Source organism: Onychomys torridus, chromosome 21, assembly GCF_903995425.1.
Source record: "Onychomys torridus chromosome 21, mOncTor1.1, whole genome shotgun sequence".
NCBI lineage: Eukaryota > Metazoa > Chordata > Mammalia > Rodentia > Cricetidae > Onychomys > Onychomys torridus.
Window position 1 is genome coordinate 42941945 of NC_050463.1, and position 21959 is coordinate 42963903.

General features: G+C 46.9%; 1 pseudogene; it reads right to left on the bottom strand.

Annotated features, from left to right (window-relative positions):
• Window positions 1-8310: 8310 nt before the first annotated feature.
• LOC118571511 lies at window positions 8311-21372 on the bottom strand (annotated as a pseudogene).
• Between the last annotated feature and the right edge of the window lie 587 nt (window positions 21373-21959).

Genomic DNA, 21959 nt, shown 5'->3' on the forward strand with positions numbered 1-21959 from the left:
TTCACAATGAGGGGGTTAATAGTAAATTTAAGATTTTAAAAGTATTTAGTTATGTGTATGTCTTTGTCTGTGGGTTTATGGTGCAAGGACCCATGGAGGCCAAGAAAGGGCATGCATGGATCCCTTGGGTCTGGAGTTACAGGTAGTTGTGAGCCACTTGATGAGGGTGGGGGGGGAACTGAGCCTGGTTGCTCTTCAAGAGCAGAATGCACTCTTAACCCTTGAATCATCTCTTTCTAGCCCCTGTAAGTTTAAATTTCTTTTAAATTTACTTGCGTAGTTGTAGTTAGAGTTTTCCTGCCTGGCCCAGTCAGGACAAATCTCTCTCACCCGCCAGTCCCACAGTCACTCAGACCCAACCAAGAAAGCACACAGAAACTTACATTGTTTAGAAACTGTATAGCCGTGGCAGGCTTCTTGTTATCTACTTTTTCTATCCTAAATTAACCCATTTCTGTTAGTCTATACTTTGACACATGGCTGTGGCTTACCAGTGTCTTTACATGTTGCTTTTCATGGTGGCGGCTGGCGGTGTCTCTCTCCAGCCTTCTACTTCCCAGAATTCTTTTCTGTCTTGTCCCGCCTATACTTCCTGCCTGGCCACTGGCCAATTAGAACTTTATTTACACAGAGCAATATCCATAGCACATAGTTAATCATTATGGGAGGAAAAGAATCCCTTTGCAAAGCTTCAACTCACCCTTGAATCTGTTTTTCTCACCCAGACTTTTTGTTATTCTTTCTGACCACCTGCCACTGAAGTCAACATTGAGGGTTCAGAGAAACTGAGATGAGGCAAATTTGACGGTGGTTGACTTTGCCTCAATAAGCTAAGCACAGCTGAATAAAGTGTATAATGTTAGAGGGTGGTGGTTTGAATAGGTATGGCCCCTGTAGACTCATGTGTTTGAATGCTTGGCCCATAGGGAGTGGTATTACTAGGAGGGATGTCCTGTTGGAGGAAGTGTGTCACTGTGGAAGTGGTCTTTGAGGTCTCATATGCTCAAGCTACGCCCAGTGTGGTACACAGTCTCTTTTTTCCTGCCTGTGGATCAAGATGGAGACCCTTAGCTTCCCCTCCAGCACCATGTCAGCCTGCATGCCTCCATGTTTTCCCATGATGATAATGAGCTGAACCTCTGAAACTGTACGTCAACCGCAACTAATGTTTTCCTTTATAAGTGTTGCCATGGCCATGGTGTCTCTTCACAGCAACAGGAACTCTAACAGGACATAGAGGTATCCCAAACTAGGTGTGTAGTTTTTTATTATTGGAGGTTGGAGGCAAATTTCAAAGCCATCATTGAGAGAGTTTAGTCGGGGGTGGTGGCAGGGGTGGTGGTGAGGTGCTGTATTGGTAATAGCATCTTTAACACTGGTTCTAACCAGAGTTTTAAGGTAGCCCTAACAAGCAAGATTTGGCTACCTGTCCTCAAAAGGCCAATAACACAGCCTAGTAAGAGTGAAAAGTGGAGATAAGAGGTGTACCCAGTATGATCACATTGAGAAGAGAAAGAGATAAAGAGGTCCAGTGTCCCCTGAATCTCCCAGTTCATCTTTGAAGTCCTGGAAGGTTTAGGGCGGAATGGTAAGAAAGTGGTGTTTGTGACTGAGAGTCCTAGGCAATGTGTTTCAACTCACCATTGATCCATCATTGTCTCAGTTCCAGTTTCTCTTACAAGGTGGTCTAACAATTTGTAATGTGGGAATCTGTGAAACCACTGCCTTGAAGATAATAAGCCCCCTCTCTGGCTGGAGCCAGGGCCGAGGCTTTTCCTTCCCCTAAAGGAACACTGCTGGGGGAATTCCAGCTTCTTGGGGAAAGACACAGGACATCGGGTTGAGGACAGGACACCCTACAATGTGGCATTTGGCTTGATGAGCAATTTGCACTAAGAAACAAGGTCTTTGTGACTTTTTTCCTTGCCCTCCAAGCCTACTCTGAATTCCCCTTTACCTACCTTAAGCAAGATCCTTCTGGGTGAACCCAGTTGTCTGGGACCCCTCTCCTGGACAGTCGTCATGAGGGAGACTGGGTTATACATAACAGGGAAGGTGCAGGCCATATCCACCCCATCACGGTCAGAGGCTCTCTCTCACCTGTTCATCGGGCCCATCTACCCTCCTGTTCCCCCACCCATTGTTTATTCTCTGCCAAGTTTTTGACTTCCTCTCTCCAGGAGGAAGAGCCTGTAAGCTTCAGGATGTCTGTCACTGGGTTGTTGGATGTTCATATGTCCATCTTGTGGCTCTCCCAAGCACACAGTAAGCTGCAAGCCTGCTATCTCTTTGAATTGAACTAGCATCAGTTTATTTCATAGACCCTAGTCATCCAGCCTTCAGAAGAGACACCATGACCACGGCAAAACTTAGAAGGAAAACATAGATCGAAAGGAATTACGATACAATAATTAAAAAGTAACACACCAACAAAACCCCTCCAGCCCTATCTTCATTCACTGCTACCAGTTAACTAATTTAAAAGTGGGAGAGTCTGTGTACTCGAGGGCTGTCCGTTTCCTGAATGGCAGCTTCAAGAGACACTCCCACCCCCACACATAGTGAAGCCTCCTCTCAACCTCAGAACATTCCGGACACTTGGGAAGAAGGCAGAGACAAGGGAAGCAACTATTACGCATTGTGGAAAGCTAAGCGGATGGAGCGTAATTTTGTTGGAGGGCAGGAATTTCTCTAACTCCATTTTCCCCAAAGCTAAAAGATGTCCCGGGAGACAGGCGATTTTTGGGGGTGGGGTTGGGGGTGCGGAGTGGCCCTGCAGGCTCTATGTAAGTTGTCAGGGTCCCAGGCTTCCCCTTGGTGGAGCGGCAGAAAGGTTTATGCACTGGGTACTGGCCTCACCTAGAGACCCAAGAGAGCTACAAGGAAATTCTGATTCCAGATCTGGCCTTCCAATCTCTTTCTGGAAATCTCCTGGGAGGGGCAGCACTCCTCTGTCGGTGTTCCTTATGGGATACTGTCCCTGGTGCCTTTGCAGGATAGGACCTTGGCCTGTCCAGCTTTGCCTGCTACTGTTTTCAGAACTTCCTGCTGATTTCATTCCTCACCCCACCCCCCAAGGCTGGTATAGCCGCCTTCACGGAAGAGATGACCCTGGCGCTCAGAGGACACTGGGTGGAATTGTTAGAACCTGCCCGGGAACCTTTCAGTGGCTTTCTGAGTCTCGATCGTGATTGATGATCAGGGACTCCATCAGTTAATTTCCAGACACTGCTGCTTCTGGCCCAGGAACCTCTTTTCCTTCTCTACTTGTTCAAATACTTTCCTCAGAGCTCAGCCTCAGGCTCTTCTAAGAAGTGATGAGGGCCCCTTCTCCAGACTTGCTGTCTCTTCTCCCATATCTAAATCTTTTTTTTTTTTTTTTTTGAGACAAGGTTTCTCTGTGTAGCTTTGGAACCTGTTCTGGAACTCACTCTGTAGACCAGGCTGGCCTCCAACTCACAGAGATCTGCCTGGCTCTGCCTCCTGAGTGCTGGGATTAAAGGGGTACACCACCACTGTCCGGTCCATATCTAAGTCTTCTTTTGCCTTTGTCATTGGGTTCATGAACATGTAGCTCCCTTCACGGGACATGCAGTTCTGAGCCCAGGAGCCCTCTGCCTCCTGCCTTTGTGCCTTCCACCCACAACCACTCAAGCCAAGGGTGGGTGGGAAGAACCCAGACCTGGGATCTTCGATCACCACAATTGACTTTTGTGTTATTTATTTATCTGCTTTTGGTACTAGGGCTGGAACCAAGGACCTTGCTAATGTCAGATGCCGGACAAGACTTCCACCACTGAGCCCTCCAGTCTTCCTTTTTAAATTAGTAACTAGCATGGATCAAAACCCCTGATGTGTTTATGCTAGGGACTCAACAAGGGTTAGCTGCCCCCCTCCCTTCCAGCTCTAGTCCTCCAGCAGGGTCACCAAGAAGCCTGTCCCAGAACTCAGCCATGATTGCAATGAGCCTTCTGCAATGGTTCTGTTTTAAAGGTACTGGTTAGGAATCTTTCCTCCTTGCCAGGACCTCTCCTGGGCTGCATTTCTTCTTGGCCCCAGGTAACCTTAGACCAGGAACAAGGAATACAAAAAGTAAACTGGTAACACAAGCCCACAGGGGCCAGGACTAGAGTTCTTCAAGCCTAGACTGGAGTCTTCTTTTATTTTTTTTTAAAAAAATCATGTCTGAGTCATTTAACATCTCTTGGCCTTGGTTTCTTGGTTCATCGGTGGGAAACATGACCCCTCCCCCCAAACCCCGGCATGCTTTCATACCACGGAGGGGAGATGGAATTCCTGAGCTGAAGGTACTTGTCCATTTTGAGTTTCCATAACCAAATACTTGAAACCGAATACCTTATGTAGTAAAGAACTTAGTTTCACTCACGGCTTTCTTCCAGGACGGAAGGGTCACATCTGTTGATACTTTCCTGTTGGTAAAATCCTGAGGAAGTGAAAGACATCATGAGCTAAGAGACAAGGAATGAGTGGCCAGGTAACCCAGTAAAATGAATTTTTACAGCAGACATACTCTTGAGAGGATCTATTAGCCCACTAATCCATTAATCCATCAATAGACCAATCATTCTTGAGGCCAGAAGCCTACTCACCTCCGAAGAATCCCATATGGTTTTCTTCTCAATAGCTCATAATTGGGATTAAATTTCAACATGAGCATGATGGTTGAATGTTTCCTAGATGCTGGTGTGTTAAAGATATGATCCATAGGGTGGCGTCGCTGAAAAATTTAGGGAGTAAGGCATCTTAGGAGGTCCTTGGGTCACTTCAAAGGAGACGTTGGACCCCTGGACCTGCTTTCCTCTTCTCCCTGTCTGTGAGGGGGACCGTGATACATGTTAGCCATTATCTTCTGGCATCTCCACAGTCTAAAAGCGGTGTTCATAGGACCACTACTGCTACCTCTAATGCCATGAGCCAAAATAAACCTTTCTCTATTTAAAGTTGATTGTCTCTGGCATTTTCTTATGTGACAGAAATCGGACAGCAACCTTGGGGCTGAGAAGTAGAGCTGATAGTAACAGCGCCACCTGTAGTGTGGAGGAATGGGTTTATCAGGAGAGTTTGCAAATGCTTGGAGCACCTGCCGAGAGGAAGTCTAGGCTAGCCTAGCGGAGTGAGTCTCATGGTTGATTTTAGCTGGGGATTTATAGGTTACTTTTCTATTGCTGTGCTAAAGCACCATGACCAAGACAACATATTGAAGGAAGAGTTTACGGAGCTTATAGTTCCAGAGGGTTAGGAGTCCATCATGGAAGGAGACATGATGGCTAGCAGCAGGCATAGTGCCAAGGACAGGAAGTTGAGCTGATCTTCAAACCCAAGCATGAAACAGAGAAGGCAAACAGGAAGGCAGCCTGAGGCTTTCAACTCTCAAAGGCTACCCCCAGTGACTACTTCTGTTAGGGTCCGCAGATCACCCCATGAAGACCACCACTCACATATGCAATCCACAAGAGCATTTATTTCCAGCATGCTGGGGTCAGCCACACATCATACTGCCGGCACCCACCCAAGAGAAGCTTGGGGAATTCCAGTTAAGTCATCTCCAACAAATGTGATTGGCTGAGCAAGTAGCAATTACACTAATATGTTTCTGATTGACTGGGGCATGTCTGGGCAAGTCTGGACAGGCCTCAAGGGGGGTTTACAGGATTTGTACTGTAGGGGTTGGCTGGGCCTGGTGCTATCTCCTGTGCCCCTCTGCTGTCCAGGGGTGTTGTTGATTGACTGCCCTTTATCTTTTTTTCAGGGAAGCCTTGCAGGCTTTATCAGGGAACAGAAACTTAAAATAGAATCTGAAACTTAAAACAGAAACTGAGCCAGGCAGTGGTGGCACATGCCTTTAATACCAGTACCTGGGAGGCAGAGCCAGGAGGATCTCTGTGAGTTCAAGGCCAGCCTGGCCTATAGAGCCAGATCCAGGACAGGCACCAAAACAAAGGGGGAAAAAAAACCCAAAAACCAAACAAACAAGCAAAAAAAAAAAAAAAAGCCCCAGAAACTGAAACTTAAGCCTAGTAGTGGCTGGGGCCAAGAGAAACCTACAGTGGCTTCTCACTTCCTATGTCAAGACCATGCCTACTAAACCTCTTCAAATAGTGTCACCAAGGGGAGAACAAGTCATTTAAATTCATGAGCCTGTGGGGGACATTCTCATTCAAAATTCAAACCACTGAAGAGTTCATGGGAGTGTGGACAGTCAAGGCTGTGCTGAGGAGGTTTTAGAGGGAATTACAGATTTTACCAGGGACTGGAATGAAACTCATCCTTGTTACAATGTGGGAAAGAACTTGAAGGCCAACCATCCATGCCCCAAGACTTTGCTGGAGGCCAAATTTAAAGTCCTCAATTCGTTTTCAGGCAGAGGATCTTTCAAGAAAACCAAACATGGATGCTACAGACTATTACTAGCTGCCTTTAGTCAGGTCCAAAGAGCATCAAAAGCAGAAAGACTTGAGACAGACACAGTGTAGTCGTGTGTGTGTGTGTGTGTGTGTGTGTGTGTGTGTGTGTGTGTGTTGTGTGTGTGTGTGTGTGTGTGTGTGTGTGTGTGTGTGTGTTATGGTTGTGGTTGCTAAGGAAAAGAAGTGATGTGCTTTGCCCTGGGCTAATAGGAGCAGTGCTTGAGAGCATGTCTGAAATCATGTATATGTGGTTTGGAGGCGGCTGAGGATAGCCACCTCCACTGGGCCAGGGTACAGACCTGCCACCCCATCGCCCCGCCCCTTTGCCTTGGCCCTGGCCTTTGGCATGGCCCCCATGCCTCTCTCTCAGCTTGCAGCCTCATCATTCTCCAGTGGGCTCCAACCACGACCTCCTCCCTGGCCCACTCCTGAGCCCTGCAGCTCTGGACTGGATGGACATCATGACCGGCCTAGGAACAACCAGCTCGTGGGCCTGGAGGGGCTACAGATAGGAGCCCGCCAATCAGGAGAGGGCAGATCCTACAACCTCACTCCCTCTTAAGACATGCCTGGCTTGTCCAGACTTAACCCTGACACGTCCGAAGACGCCACAGCCGAGCAAATTTAACTGCTGCTTGCTTAGCCAGTCACGTTCAGGATGACTTCATCCCCCTCCTGGCTACCTATACAAGGGGCCTGCGAGCTCCGTTCAGGGTCCCAGCCATTTGGTTGTCGTAGCTGGCAGACCCCTGCATGCTGGAATAAACAACACTCTTGCTGTTTATGTATGTGAGTGGTGGTCTCTGTTTTGTGAGGTTTTCTGTGGACCCTGACAGTTTGAGTGAGAACGGCCCCCTAGACTAAGTGTTTGGATGCTTGGCTCACCGCCTGGTGGAAACTGTTTGAGGATTAGGCAGTGTGGCTTTGTGGGAGGAGCTGTATCATTTGGGGTGGGCTTTGAGATTTCAAAAGCCCATAGCATTCTAGGTTAGCGATCTTCGCCCCCATCCCTCCCTCCCCCATGCCGGTGGATTGCATGTAAGCTCTCAGCTGCTGGTCCAGTGCTTTGCCTGCCTACCTGCTGCTGTGTTCTCTGCCATGATGGCCGTGGATCAAGGACTCTAACCCTCTGGAACTGTGAGTCCCTAATTAAATGGCTCTAACTGCCATACCTTCCCTACTTCGATGGACTGGATGCTTGAGAACAACAGTAAGTGGAAGCCAGTGCTTTTTCCCTCAGGTAGCTTCTTTTCTGGTCACAGCAATGAGGAAAGTGAGTAATAGAGAAAGCTGGTGCTGAGAAGCGAGGCTGGGACCGTGATAAACCTAGGCTGCCTTTGGATGGACTATAGGAGGAGTGTGGAGTTTGGAGGTATGAACTGGAGAAGCTACAGACTGCTGTAAAGAGAGCATAAGGCGTCACCGTAGTGAGAGCTCAGGAGATTGAAATGCCAAGAGAAAAAAAGCAGAGAATAGTGGCTGGCTCATGAGGTTTCAGGGGGCAACAGGAACCCTAGTGTGGATGAATGGACTATAGGCCATTGGTGTTATATTCTAGCAAAGACTCCGGCTTCACTCTGTCTGTGTCCCGAGAACTTGAAAGAGACAGGTTTAAAAAACAGTGGACTCAATTTTTTGCTGTAGGACATTTTAATACAGCACAACATTTTGGCTGTGGCGTGGTTACTCCTTGCTACTTGTTCTCAATTCTGCAACAAAAGAGAGCAGGAAGACAGGAAAATTTGGTGAGGGAAGGAGTGTGCGCAAGTGTAAGATTGCAGAGGAGAAGGGAGCAGACAAGGTAGCTCTGTCTGCTGAAGAGATTAATAACATCGTTTTTCTTTTTCCAGACTTAATTCACTCTATTTTTCTTGTATCAAAACCCTTATGTGGTGGTCACAGCTGGAGCCTGGGTCCTCTGAACAGAGACTCTGGTGTGGGTTTTCACAAGACGGTCAGTGAAATCCTGATAAGGAGACTTGGCGCACACAGTTTTCTTCCAGAGGTGGGGGGCGGGGGGTGTCAGGTATCTGTAGGTCTTAGAGATGGCATCAAAGGTGGCCCAGGGTGGCAGTGCAGCCCCTGGCTGATGGGTAGCAGTCATCATATTGACCATCGTCAGTAGCTTCTTGGGCACAGGAGCAGAGACGACGCCAGTGCCTCTGGGGTAAGGGATGAGACACACCAGCACAGAGACACAGCGGCCTGTCACTTTGCATGGAACGGTGTGGGGCTTGCCAATCTTGTTCCCCCTGTAGCCTCTCCACACAGGGACAATGGAAAGCTTGGCCCCTCGGATGGCAGTGGCTAGCTCTTTGGAGCACTTATCACCAAGACCAACACGATCACTATAGTCTCCAATAGCAACAAAAGCCTTGAACCTGGTCCGCTGGCCAGCCTTCTGCACTGGCAAGATCTTTAGAACCTCATCCTTTAGGGATGCGCCCAGGAAAAAGTCCATAATCTCAGATTCCTTAATGGGAAGGGAGACCAGATAGATCTGCTCCAGGGACTTGCTCTTCATGTCCTTAACCTGGTGGCCCAGCTTGGTGACAGGGACCCACTCCTTGTCTTCAGCTTTACCTCCACAACTGTGACCCATAAGACCACTGCTGAATCCTCCTCGGAAGCCGCCATGGCCTCCTAATCCCGGGCCCCGGGTTCTCCCTGCCCTCCCGCTGTACCGGCAGCGCCATCGCCATTTGCTGTTTTCCTGAAGAGGCAGCAAGATTAATAATATTAAAGTGACATCTTAAGCTCTTTACTGCACAATAGGAAAGGTGCCCTGGGACCAAGATGCTACCTGCTGATGCTCTAACTTGTGAAAATAGACATTTGAAAGGAGAGAGCCCAAACTGAGAACGATACCCATAGGGCTTCTCTGTTCAAAAACAACCACCCATGGAAACGTTGTGGAGGAGGGCTAGTCACATTGACCTCCACAACCACCATTCAGCAGATCAGGGCACACCTTGAGCTTGCGGCAGAGCTTGGCAAGGTCTTCCACAAGGCGTTGTTTTTGAGGCGCTGATGATCCAAGATCGAGGGGATCCAGAAAGCCACTGAAGACGGGCGTGGCCGGATCCTCTTCGAGGAGGTCCCGAGAGGCCATTGTATGAAGACGGCAAAGTGAAGCCTAGACTGCAAAGGAAAGACAAAGATGGGGGAGACGCTGGAATTCTGGGAAGATGATGTGTCCTCTCTCATTCCATGTATCATACATAGGGGCCTACTATCAGATCCAGGGCCCACTGTTAGATAAATAACAAAGCCACTTGTAACTGTAGGGTATCGACCACACTAAAACTACCCCTGCTCATTCCCAATCCTTTAATTGTTTTATTGGGATTATTTCCCCACCTGCTGACTACTATCTACCATACTTTAGAGGTGAGAAAGTCAGATGTCGGGCTGAAAATTTCAATCAAACTTCACAGCTTGGCTTCTTTCAAAACTCTCTTCAAAAGACAGGCTCTGCAAGGGGAATGTTTGCTTGCTTGTCTTTTTCTTTTTAGAAATAGTGTCATGCTACACCCAAACTCAAATCCTCCTACCTCAGCTTCACAACTGTCTGAAGGAGAATCCATACTTTCAAGACAAGTATCAGTTTTCCCTTCCTTCCTTCCTTCTTCCTTCCTTCCTTCATTCCTTCCTTCCTTCTTCCTTCCTTCCTTCCTTCCTCCCTTCCTCCTTCCTTCCTTCCTTCCTCCCTTCCTCCTTCCTTCCTTCCTTCCTTCCTTCCTTCCTTCCTTCTTACCTGCCTGCCTTCCCTCCCTCCCCTGCCCTTCCTCCCTCCCTCTCTCCTTTCCTTCCTTCCTCCCTCCCTCCCTCCCTCCCTCCTTTCCTTCCTTCCTTCCTTCCTTCCTTCCTCCCTCCCTTCCTCCCTCCCTCTCTCCCTCCCCTCCTTCCTCTGTTTCTTCCTTTCTGAGACAGTCTCATGTAACCAAAGCTAGCTTTGAACTGGCTGTGTAGTACAGCATAGCTCTGTTCGTGTGTTTCTCTGTGTACCAGCCCTGGCTGTCCTGGGACTCTCTCTGTAGACCGGGTTGGCCTCAAACCCACAGAGATTCACCTGACTCTGCCTCCCAAGTGCTGGGATTAAAGGTGTGCACCACCACCGCTCAGCTGCAGAGTCTCTTTACGTCTCTGGTCCTCCTGCCTCTATCTCTCAAGTGTCAGGATTACAGGCACGTATCACCAGGTATAATTTATTCAGTGCTGGAAATGGAACCCAAGGCTTCATCTTGCTAGACAAACACTCTACCAACTGCATCATATCCCCAGCTGGGTATTGGATTTTAAATTAACAAAATTGCAAGCATCAACAGACACTCAAAACATATGGCCTTGAGCTATACTTTAATTACATCTGTTTACGTCTACTTAAAAAAAAAAAAACTTATCGCATTTATTTACTTTGTAGTGTGTGTGTGTGTGTGTGTGTGTGTGTGTGTGTGTGTGTGTGTATACGTGTCGGCTCAGGCATGTCACAACAGGCATGTAGAAATCAGAGAATAACTGTCTTTGGTCTGTTGTTCTCTTTTTCCACTTTGGCTCCCAGAGATCAAGCTCAGGTCATCAGGCGGAGCAGAGAGTGCTTTTTACCCACTGAGCCTTTTTGTTAGCCATGTTTACACCTGTTTTGCATGTTGGCTTTCTGGAGAAGCTAACTCAACATCCTCTCTCATTTGAATGAATTGCATCAGCATCCCTGTTCCATTTCTACAAGGCTACATATGGGCGTTCTCACTTAATTCTCATAACAACATGCAGGGTCCATTGTTTGCATGCTCATTGCCTCATTTTCACCAGAGAAAACTGTGTCCCCGGCCCCAGTGTTAGCAAACAACACAATTAGAATCCAAGTCCAGGCAATCTCATATTAAATCTCATGCACACAACTCACTATGTATTTGTGCATGCTCTCTGATTTTGTTTTGTTTTGAGATAGTGTCTCTGTTACCCAGTGCTGGCCTGGAACTCACTATCTTGCCCTACAGGCTTCTAATTCAATGATCTTCCTGTCTCAGCTTCCCACATGCAATCTAACTTTTTTTTTTCTTTTAAAGATCTTTAAGATTGTGTATGAAGTTTACTGGTGATGTTGAATAGGTCTTCATCTGTTAACCCAAAGACATTGTTCTGAGCCTTACTTCATGGGAGTAACAAGGTTAGTATTTTCCTTGTTGCTGAAAAAATACCTGACAGAAACATCTAAAGTAAGAAATAATTTATTGCCAGGTGGTGGTGGCACATGCCTTTAACTCCACTACTCCAGAGACAGAGAGAGGCAGGCAGCGACAAAGAGAGGCAGGTGAATCTCTGTGAGTTGAGGCCAGCCTGGTCTACAAAGTGAGTTCCAGGGACAACCAGGGCTACACAGAGAAACTTGTCTTAAAAAACCAAAATAAATAAATTAATTAAAGAAGAACTTATTTTGGTCCACAGTTTGAGGGTTCAGGTCCATCATGGTGGGAAAGACAGGGCCTCAAGAGCATGAGGCAGCTGGCCACGTGGTATCCAGAGTCAGGAAGCAGAGAGAAATGAATGTTGGTGCTCAGCGAGCTTTTTTCTCCTTATTCAGTTTTGGATCACAGGGCATGGAATGGTGCCACTCATATTTAACATAGATTTTTCCCGCCACAATTGAACTCCACTTGGAAACTCCATCCATAGGTCCAGAGATATGTCTCAAAGATTATTCCAGAACCAGTCAAGTTGATAATACTAACCATCACAAACTCCACACCTCCCAAGAGCTTCATGCTATGGGGGAATAGTTTGGCTTTCTGGTGAGTGCACTTGTTTTCTGAGCCACAAGGATTCAATTCTCAAAAATGCAACTCTCCAGGTCAGAGACAGAATTTTGCTCCAGAAATTTACAAAGGACAAGAGGTAAGGATGGAAAACTATAACCAAAGAAAGAATTTGGAAGCAATGAGAATAAAACCAGCATTAAGTGGAGATATCTTGACAGGTACCAAGATCCTGTCAAACACACGCTTCAAGGAATGAGGCCTCTGACTCCATAGGAAGAAGTCTGTCTCGGGAGGTTGAACTAAGTTATTTTAAATTGATTCTCACTGGTAGGTTTTGCATTTATTATTTTTTATTTTTTTATTTTTATTGCTGGCAAGATTCACATGTGGCCTTTGGGGAGTTCATCTTTGAGCTGATAAATTCTTTTGTCTAAATTCGCTTTGCAGTTGGATTATAAAACTGTTTCGTTTCTGAAGGTTTGGATTTTTTTTTTTAAAGGCCATCAATCAATTGTTTGGCCCTAATTAATTTTGCCTGAAAGCATCTGACATGTTCACAGAAGTAGCAATTAACATGGAATGGTAGTGCAATCACCGTCTCAAATATTTAAACAATGTGATTATATAGTATCTATCAACAGAATTCTTGTTTAAAAAAAAATACACTTAGAGAAGTAGATGCAGAGAAAAAAAAAAAGTCTTGCTTCAGGGGTTGGAAAATGCAGCTTCAGTTTCTGAACCTCCCAGATCTTCAAGGTACAAGACAAGCTGCTGCCAGCCGCCTGGTGCTGACTTCCGACCGGCCCCACACACCTTGGGCCCTTGGAGCTTAAACATGCCTCCAGAAGTCTGCATAGATCGTATCAGACAAAAGATGCACTGTGCTTTCCCTTGCAATCAGTCTGCGTGGGGTCCTCCAGGCTCCAGGCAGAAGCATTCATACACCAGTGTCTCTCATTCTGCCCAGGGTTTGGGTCGCACTGAACCAGGACTGACTCACCCAGGTCCTGCTTTGCGCCCACAGAGACCAATTCCTCATAGCCACACCTTATTTTCTCTATATGGACACTATCTATGTGGCACTCACAGCTAGCCACTGCTTCCTTAGAGATGGATCTACAATGTGTGGCCCCGTTCTACCTTGTTTCTTGGGGGAGGGAAGAGTTTACTTGGCTTACGAGTTACACTTCATCCTGAAGGGAAGCCAGGTCAAGAACTCACATAGAGACCGTGGAGGAATGCTGCTTACTGCCTTGCTCTCATGGCTTGCTCAGCCTCCTTATGTAACCCGGGACCACCTGCCCAGGGGTACCACCCCACAGTGGGTTGGACCCTTCCTCAACACAAGTTAATCAAGAAAGTGCCCCACAGACATAGACACACAGGCCAGTCTGATGGAGGGTCCCTCAACTTGTGTCAAGCTGATAAAAACTGACTGGCACATTCCCAAACTCAACTCCTGCTTTCCTGGATCTACCTTCCCCACCATCAAGCTCACTCTTCCAGTGCATTTTCTGTCGTTATTCCTCAGCCCGGAAACCTGGCCACCTCCATTTTCTTTATTGTGCCTCTTGGTAATCAGTGTCCATATTTTATTTCCATATAAACCTGGCAACAGAATGTTCACGTCTATTTTTTTCCAAACACAGATGCTCTACACTTAACCAGGGAGCTGGGTTCCAGCACACCTGGCATAAACTGAAAATATCTTATGAGGGAAATGCACACAAAATAGCTCAGATACCTAGCCCCCTCAGCCTGGTGCCACACTACAGAGCAGAAGTACACAACAGGCACTTCTTGTGGCCCAGGTCATTGCCCCTGGGGGCAGGTATTGGGGAAGGGTTAGGGGAGCAGGGGGGATTGGAGGACATGTGTGTCTGTTAGGGATTTCACATCCGGTTCATCACTAGCCTGGAGAAACACTCACATTCAAACTTCAAAGTATGAGTCCTATGGATGCCACACCATAACTGAGTTTAAAAGTTACCAGTCTAAACAAAAGTTGGGGACAATTTACTTTGAAATTCACCCATAAAAACTGATAAAGAACCTGTGTCCCAAACATCCTGTGTTCCCTTCAGCCAGCTTGACCTCAATCCTTTGGCTTTTCCCAATATCTAGCCACCAAAGCCTCAAAGTCTACCATAGCAGAGCCCACTGGGAACATGCTTGGGTTAGGTCTGACTTGGTGACGGATCTAGGAAGCAGCCTTTCTTCTAGTTGGCCAGCACATGCAAGGTGAAGTCAGATTCCAGTAAAGCACCTAGAAACTGAGGTGCCCACAATCTAAAACTTAAGTGGCTTTTAAAATTAGGAGAGAAAAAAATAGGATAAGGATAGGACACCTGAATTGTTTCATTTCTCCAATTTTTAATTTCTTGATGCTTGAGATCGAAGACAAGGCATTGTACATGCTAGACGATTGAGTGCTCTCCTGATGAACCAGACCCTTAGTTCCTGGATTTTTGAGATAGAATGCTATGATGTAGCTTGTCTTGGACTCATTATGTATCCCAGAGTGTCTTTGAACTCTTGATCTTCTTGCCTTTGATTCTCAAATTCTAGTTAGGATCACAGGTAAATGCTATACTATGTCTAATGAGTATAGGATCTCCTTTAATGAGGGATTCCACAAGGGCGAAAGAGCCCAAGGCCTGGCCAAACATGCTCACTGAGGGCCCAGGTCTTGCTCACCACGGTATGCTCTTCTATCTCTGAGCTGTGCACTTTCTGCCATCTCTAAAGTTGTGTAAGTAGAGAAGCCACATCCCTACATGAGTGCTGCAGAATCCAGAATGGGTAAAGATGCAGAAATCAGTCCATTCAGTACTGTACAAATGTCCTGAGCAGTAATACTGAAGGCTAAACAGTGGGTCTGTCTGAGTCAAGCGTGGGGCAGCAGATTCTCAACAGAGGTGACCATAGAGTTCCAGGGCAGTAACTGCATTAACTGAGCCAAGTACTGAGGACAAGTGACAGTGAGTACTCAGCACTAAATGGAACATCTGTATCCACCCCTTCTGCTGACCAAGGCCCAGAGAACAAACCAGAAGAGGGGCGGAAAGACTGTGAAAGTCAGAGGATGAGGGAGAGCATGGAGAAATGCTGTCTTTTGGACATGCCATGCCATTGCACACAGGAACTCACCTCCGCTGTAATTAACTGCTCAAAACCTGAACTGGATCAATTCCAGTGTGGACTGGGGTGTGGTTCATGAGACCTCACTCACCCTTAGTTGAGGAACTGATGGCTGCTGGAGAGGGGAGAAGGGAGAATCGTTTTTTCTCTGGGGCTGTGGTCACTGATTGGTCGTCCATGTTCCCAGTGGATGGTCCCACACCAATGCACATGTGGAGCAGTATTAAGTGGACTTGGTGGGAGGAGGGAGGGGAGGAGGGGAGAAGGAGGAGGAAAATAAACATGAAGTTAGGAAGAGGCCATGGTGTGTGTGTGTGGGGGGGGGGGGATCCTGAGAAATCTGGAGATGGGGAGTGGGCATGGATCTGATCAAAATGTACTGTATCCATGTATGAAATCCTCAAAGGAGAAATTAAAAATATTCTAAAAGTAAAAGATGAAAGTTTGATTCAGTTTGCAGTTCTGAAGGCTAGGAACTTTAAGATCAAGGTCAGCATATGGTAAGGGCCCCTTTGCTAGAGCAAGCACTCACTAAGCCCCTAGGTTGTGCAGGGTGTCTTCTGGAGAGAGGGACTGAGCATCCGGTCTTTGGTATCTCTTGGTAATCTTATCTGAGAAAGCCACAAACCTACTCACCGGATTCAGGACCCACTCTCATGACCTCACCTGACCCCAAATGCTTCCCCAAAGCTCACTTTCAAGTCCCATAGTAGCACGTTTTCCGCCAACTCTTTCTAGTCATTCCTTTGTCATTTCCTTATTACATGGGTTTGGATTTGTTTGTGTGCACATGTGCTACCCCATGGGTGTAGAAGTCAGAGGACAACTTTTGGGCTTCTGTTCGCTGCCTCCACCGTCATATGGACTCTGGTCATTGCACTTAGGTCAGGCTCGGCAGCAAGTTCCTTTACCCACAGAGACATCGTGTGAGTTTTCTGCCCTCTTAATACCTCACAATGGCAATTAAATTCCAACACCCGTTTTTGTGGCCTCATTCAAACCACAGCATATGTGACAATCCTTAGGTATTTTGCCACGGCTTAAGTTTAATTGTAGACATGTGATGTGTTTTGCTCAGTAGTTTAGCTTCTTCGAGTTCTGTGACCAAGTGAACTTGGGGGTATTTTTTCTTCGTTTCTTTTGTTGTTGTTGCTTGTTTGTTTTGAAACAGGGTTTCACAGTGTAGCCCTGGCTATCCTGTAACTCTCTGTAGACCAGGTTGGCCTCAAAGTCACAGAGATTCTCAGCATCTGCCTCCCCAGTGCTGGGATTTAAAGGCATGCACCACCATGCCCAGTTTGTTTGTTGTTGTTGTTGAGACAGAGTCTCATGTACGCCAATCTGGTCTCAAATTTATAATGTAGTCCAAGCTGGCCTTGACCTGTGCAGATCCTCCTGGCTCAGCCACATGAGTGCTAGGATTATAGGTATGTCCCATCATGCTGGGCCCAAGGATGATCTTTGTCTCCATAGGAACAAAGAACGCAGCCTTCCCTTCCCCCACAGAAGACTATTCTGAAAGAAACATAGTAATTTACTCTTTTTGGAGTCTATAGTGTCATGGGGTCCTGGACTACATTGTTTAATGCCTCATTAGCCAAATTTAGCTTACCTTTTAGTCATCATTGCCCAGAACAAACCTGATCAGAAGCAGGACGGTATGACAGTCTCCAGGACGAGTGCATCCTTCCACTGATGGTCTGGAGTTTTCTTCAAGTAGGCTTGTCATCTATATTAGCTCCTCTTCTGTTATAGTAAAATGCCCAAAATGTAGTAAAATGGCAAAAGCATCTTAAGAAAGGAAGAGTTTATTTTGGCTCACTGGTCCAGGGAGATACCAGTGATGCTGGTGGGAAGGGTGTGGTAACAGACCAGGCAAGCACCGTGGCCGAAACAGGAAGCTGGCCAGTCACAATTTCATCCACACCTAGGGAGTAGACACAGAGAACAGAAAGTAGGGTAAAGCCATAAACCTTCAAAACTCATCCCTAGTGATGTACTTCCTCTAGCAAGGCTTTATCTCCTGAAGGTGCCATACCTTTCCTAAGGAGCATCACCAATGGGGGAGGTCAAATACATGAACCTATCAGGAATACTTTTCCTGCAAACCACCATGGTATCCAGTGGGAGCTCACGTGACCCCGGGAAGAGGGCATGAGTGGAAATCAGAAATAGTCTGCAGGAAGCCCTGCCAGGTACCTCCCCTCCAACTGCCCTGCCAGGAGAAACTTCTGCTTATGTTGAAAGGCCTGTACCATATCCCAGCTCCTCAGGAGCACTGCCTTCATTCTTTGCTCGCCTCTTGTCTCTGCTGTGGCTCGAGTCCACTGTGCTCTGATATTCTCCTTTACTGCTCTGTCCGCTGCAGCAGAACAGATGGCACTGAGCTCTGAAAGCACTGATTAAAAGGAGACAGAAAGAGCAGAGAGTGGTGGGAAAGGACCTGGACCCATGCCACATGAGTGGGCCGTGTGCTTTCCAGGCCCTAAAGATTCTTGGCTTATACCTGGGTCTCAGTGCTATTAATAGTATCCATTTTCACTCTCTAAAGTGTTGTGGTTTGGACGATGAACTATATATATACAGTGACTACATTGGATGACCATGTAAAGAAATGGAAGGTGATGGATCCATAGGAGCCTTAGGGAACCTACCATGGGTTCATACAAATAGAGGGCAGATATTCAGGGTGCAGCTGGGGTACTCGGTTGACCTCAGAGGACTTGTGGGAGAAGATAATGTAATGAAAGCCGTTCCCTCCTGTTATGTTTACTGTTGGGCACCCAGGACTTGGCACTATTCCTGGAATACATTAATCCCTTGATAAATATTTGTGGGAGAGAGGGAGGATGGAAAGGGGATCGAAGAGAAGGAATGTTCCAACAAAACACCATCTTTGCTGGAGGCCATGGGCCCATTGGAGTTGTGAAACCCCTTGTTAGGAATAATATTGAAAGGTATGTGACTTCCCCACACAAGATATGTTGACGTCTAATGGTGAAATTATCCTCAGTGTCCTATATAGAGAGTGTGACCTTCCTTGGAAACAGCTGTTGCAAATGTCATTAGTAAAGATGAGCTCATGCAGGAGTGGGGAGGTTCCTAAACCAACTCAAGTTGACTGGTAGCCTTATGAGAAGACACCATCCAAGAGTAGAGACATAGGGACAACGCTATGCTGGGACAGAGACACAGGAACAACACCGTGTGAAAACAGGGACATGGGGACAATGCCTTGAAAGGACAGAGACACCATGGGAAGACACGGGACAATGTCATGTGAGGATAGAGACACAGAAACAACTCCATGTGAGGACAGATTCATGGGGACAAGGGCCAAAAGAGGATAGATACATGGGGACAACACAATGTGAAGACAGAGACCAAGGCAGAGATGGGCATTTTGCAGCTACAAGTCAAAAATCTCTATGACTCCAGAGACCTGCCAGAGTGTAATAAGAGAGGTTAGGATGGATTCTGACATGGGTTTCAAATGGAGACAGTGCCTTCATTTGACTGTCCATACGGTCTGTCCAAGACAGCCCTGCCATCTGTAGTGGGTGTTTAGGCTAATCCTCAGAAACTAACCCAGAAGGGATTCTTGCCTTGCATGAGAATCTGAGTGGCATGGTACCAGGGATGTCTCTCAGAGTGAACCTATTAGGCTTCCATCTTGGAGCCAGGTTGACTCTGACAGATGCCTATGGTAGAGCCTCCTGGTCCACTGTCTGTCCCCATGTCTGGACAGGTGGCTTGCTGCCAAGCAACCACCACCAGAACAGCAGACATTGCACTAGTCCACGTCCATTTCAGCTTGTTACAGCTGCAGCATCTTTCAACGGTTCTCCCTGTTCAGCTGCCCACAGTCCCTTGGATGTCAGTGTTTGTAGAAACTCCCCAAGACAAGGAAGGCCACTACTCACTGACAACCCCAGATTCTAGTCCCAGAGAGTGTGGAGGATACAGGACCTCGCCCTGCTCACAGGCTCTTCCTGTTATTTCGCAGAATACATCTGGGTCTCCTCTTCTTTTCTCCAAATTATCCTCCCACACGTGAGGATCCCCTGTGCCAGGAATTCCTCACCCACCTCCCCATCTCAGCCTGCCAACGCCCAACTTCATCTCAAATGCTACTCCCTGCCAGAGGGAATTCTTACTCCCCCGTCACTCCTAGGCCCCACATTTAGAATCATCTCTTCTCCCTCGATCTCTCCCCCACTAAACACTGTCTGCATCCCTTTGCTGCTCACTATGTGATTCAGATAACTGTCCCCCCAAAGCCCATTTCTGAAGAGTTACTCCCCAAGAAGGCTACTTGGAATTTATAGAAACTTTGAGGTGGGTCCTTGTGTGAGGTCTTTGGATGATTGGGGGGTCCAACCTCAGGGGGACGCTGTTCTTTTCTCCTTTCGCTCCTCCTTCCCAGTCATGAGGTGGCCGTGAGGTGTCCCAAAGCATCAGAGACGGCCATTCAAACTCTTCCCTTTGCAAGCTGATTTCTTGTGGATATTTGTTGTAGTGAGAGTAAAGCCAACTACGGCCCTTGTCACATCCACGTTGCATGGATGCAGATGACATGTTATTGCCCCACTCCACTGATACTGCTAGGACTCATCCACTTACTTATAAATATTTATTAAAAAACCTAGAGAAACTAAAACAAGGCCAAGGAACAGAGAGCTTTAGGTGTGGTGGGGAACATGGGTACTTAAAATTAATCAAGAGAAATCCTGATCCTTTGGAGGCCACAGGTCGAGGAGGTTTTGAAAGGGTGTCAGGACAAATCTATGTAAGGTCTTTTCCCTGGCTCCATCTCCTATCCCTGTCTCCTCTCTCTGTCCTGGCCATCCTGAACATCCAGCCAGTCCTCGCATGCTCCAGCTTCATGCTCATCATAGTGTGTGCACCTGTTTCTCTAGACCCTTGAAGTTCTGTACTCCTTACTTCCACCTCCTTGGCAGGACCGACTCCTTCACTCACCTGTGGACTTCTGTGTTCAGACCCAAAGCAGAGTCCCATACCTCTCCAGGTCTTTGCCTGCACGGCTCTGACTTGGAGATAGCTCTGTAACTGAAATCACACATGCCCTGTGTTTCTCTATCTGTTGTAGCTGAAAATTTTCTGGTCCTATAGCCACTCAGACCCAAATGAACACACAGAGGCTTATATTAGTTATATAATTAATTAACTATATGGCCTAACGGCTCAGTCTTCTTTCTTATTAGCTCTTATATCTTAAATTAACCTATTTCTATAAATCTATACTTTGACATGTGGCTTGTGGCTTGTGGCTTACTGGTACTTTACATCTTGCTTCTCCTGGTGGGGGCTTGTAGCGTCTCCCCTGTCTGGTTTTCCCCTTCCTCTCTCTCTATTTGGAATGTCCCACCTAACCTTATTCTGCCTCACCATTGGCCAAACAGCTTTATTTATCAACCAATCAGAGCAACACATATTCACATCATACAGAATGACATCACCCATCAATCTGTTTTGTCTAGAACATGGTAGGTTCTCAGTAAATCCAGAACAAAGGAAAGACTGGATGAATGATGTGCCTGTCAAGGTGAGGCAGAAGATGCAGAAAGCAAGAGAGATGCTCTCTGTGAGGGGCAAGACGGCAGAAAATGAGGAAACAACAGAATCAAAGGAAGGAAGGACTCCATGGAGTCCTACCAAGCTTTGTTCTCAGTGACGGGGAAGCCACTGGAAGGGAACTAAGTTAGAGTGTGTGCTCTGGAGACTTTCTTCTTCAGAGCTTTGTACACCATATGATGAAGAAAAGGATCAGAGCAAGTCAAGGGGTCAGGTGATCAGTTCAGAAGCTATCACTGCAGAACCAGCTGAGGAAAAACAGGGCCTTGGAACAGGTATGGGGCCAAGTAGACAAGGAAAAGTAGACTGAGCACAGAAAGCCTGAGTACCCAAAAGCTTACTTGAAAGAAGACGAAAGCTCCCATGGAGTAGCCCACAGACTGGACATCCTCTTTGACTGAAGCCAGGTGAGGGTAGGCAACTGTCCATCCAACTTCCTCTGGGCTTGGCATAGTACCAGCTCAGTGGATACCCCGCTCTTCTTCTTAGTGTTTAGATTATTTTGATTTGTGTGCATGAGTGATTCTGCCTGCAGGTATGCCGGTGCATTATGCATGTGCTTGGTTCTTGCAGAAGTCAGAAGAAGGCATCCGATCTCCTGGCACTGGAGTGAGCCACCATGAGGGTGCTGGGAACTGAACCTGGGTCCTCCACAAGAGCAACAAGAGCTCTGAGCCCCTGAGCCATCTCTGCAGCCCGCCCTGTACTTCTTGGTGATGATGTCCTTGCCTGCATTTATTCATTCAGAGAAAAGGTGAAAGGGAACGGATGAGCTTCCTCTGTCTTGAGTTGGTCATTCAACCAGTTGACTCAAGTTAGCCTTAGAAAGCGACAAGTAAAAATAAGTGTCTGAGAATAATCACAAGTCTGTGTAGGAACAATTTCACATCTTCTAGACAGGAAAACAGATGACAAACTTATTTCAAATGGTATGGGCCAGCTTCCTCGTAATTGTGGTATCCTTTAGCCCTAAAACAGTCTTTCAGATACGAGAGTGACAGATCTCATTGTTTTGGGATATATGATCCCTGTGACACCC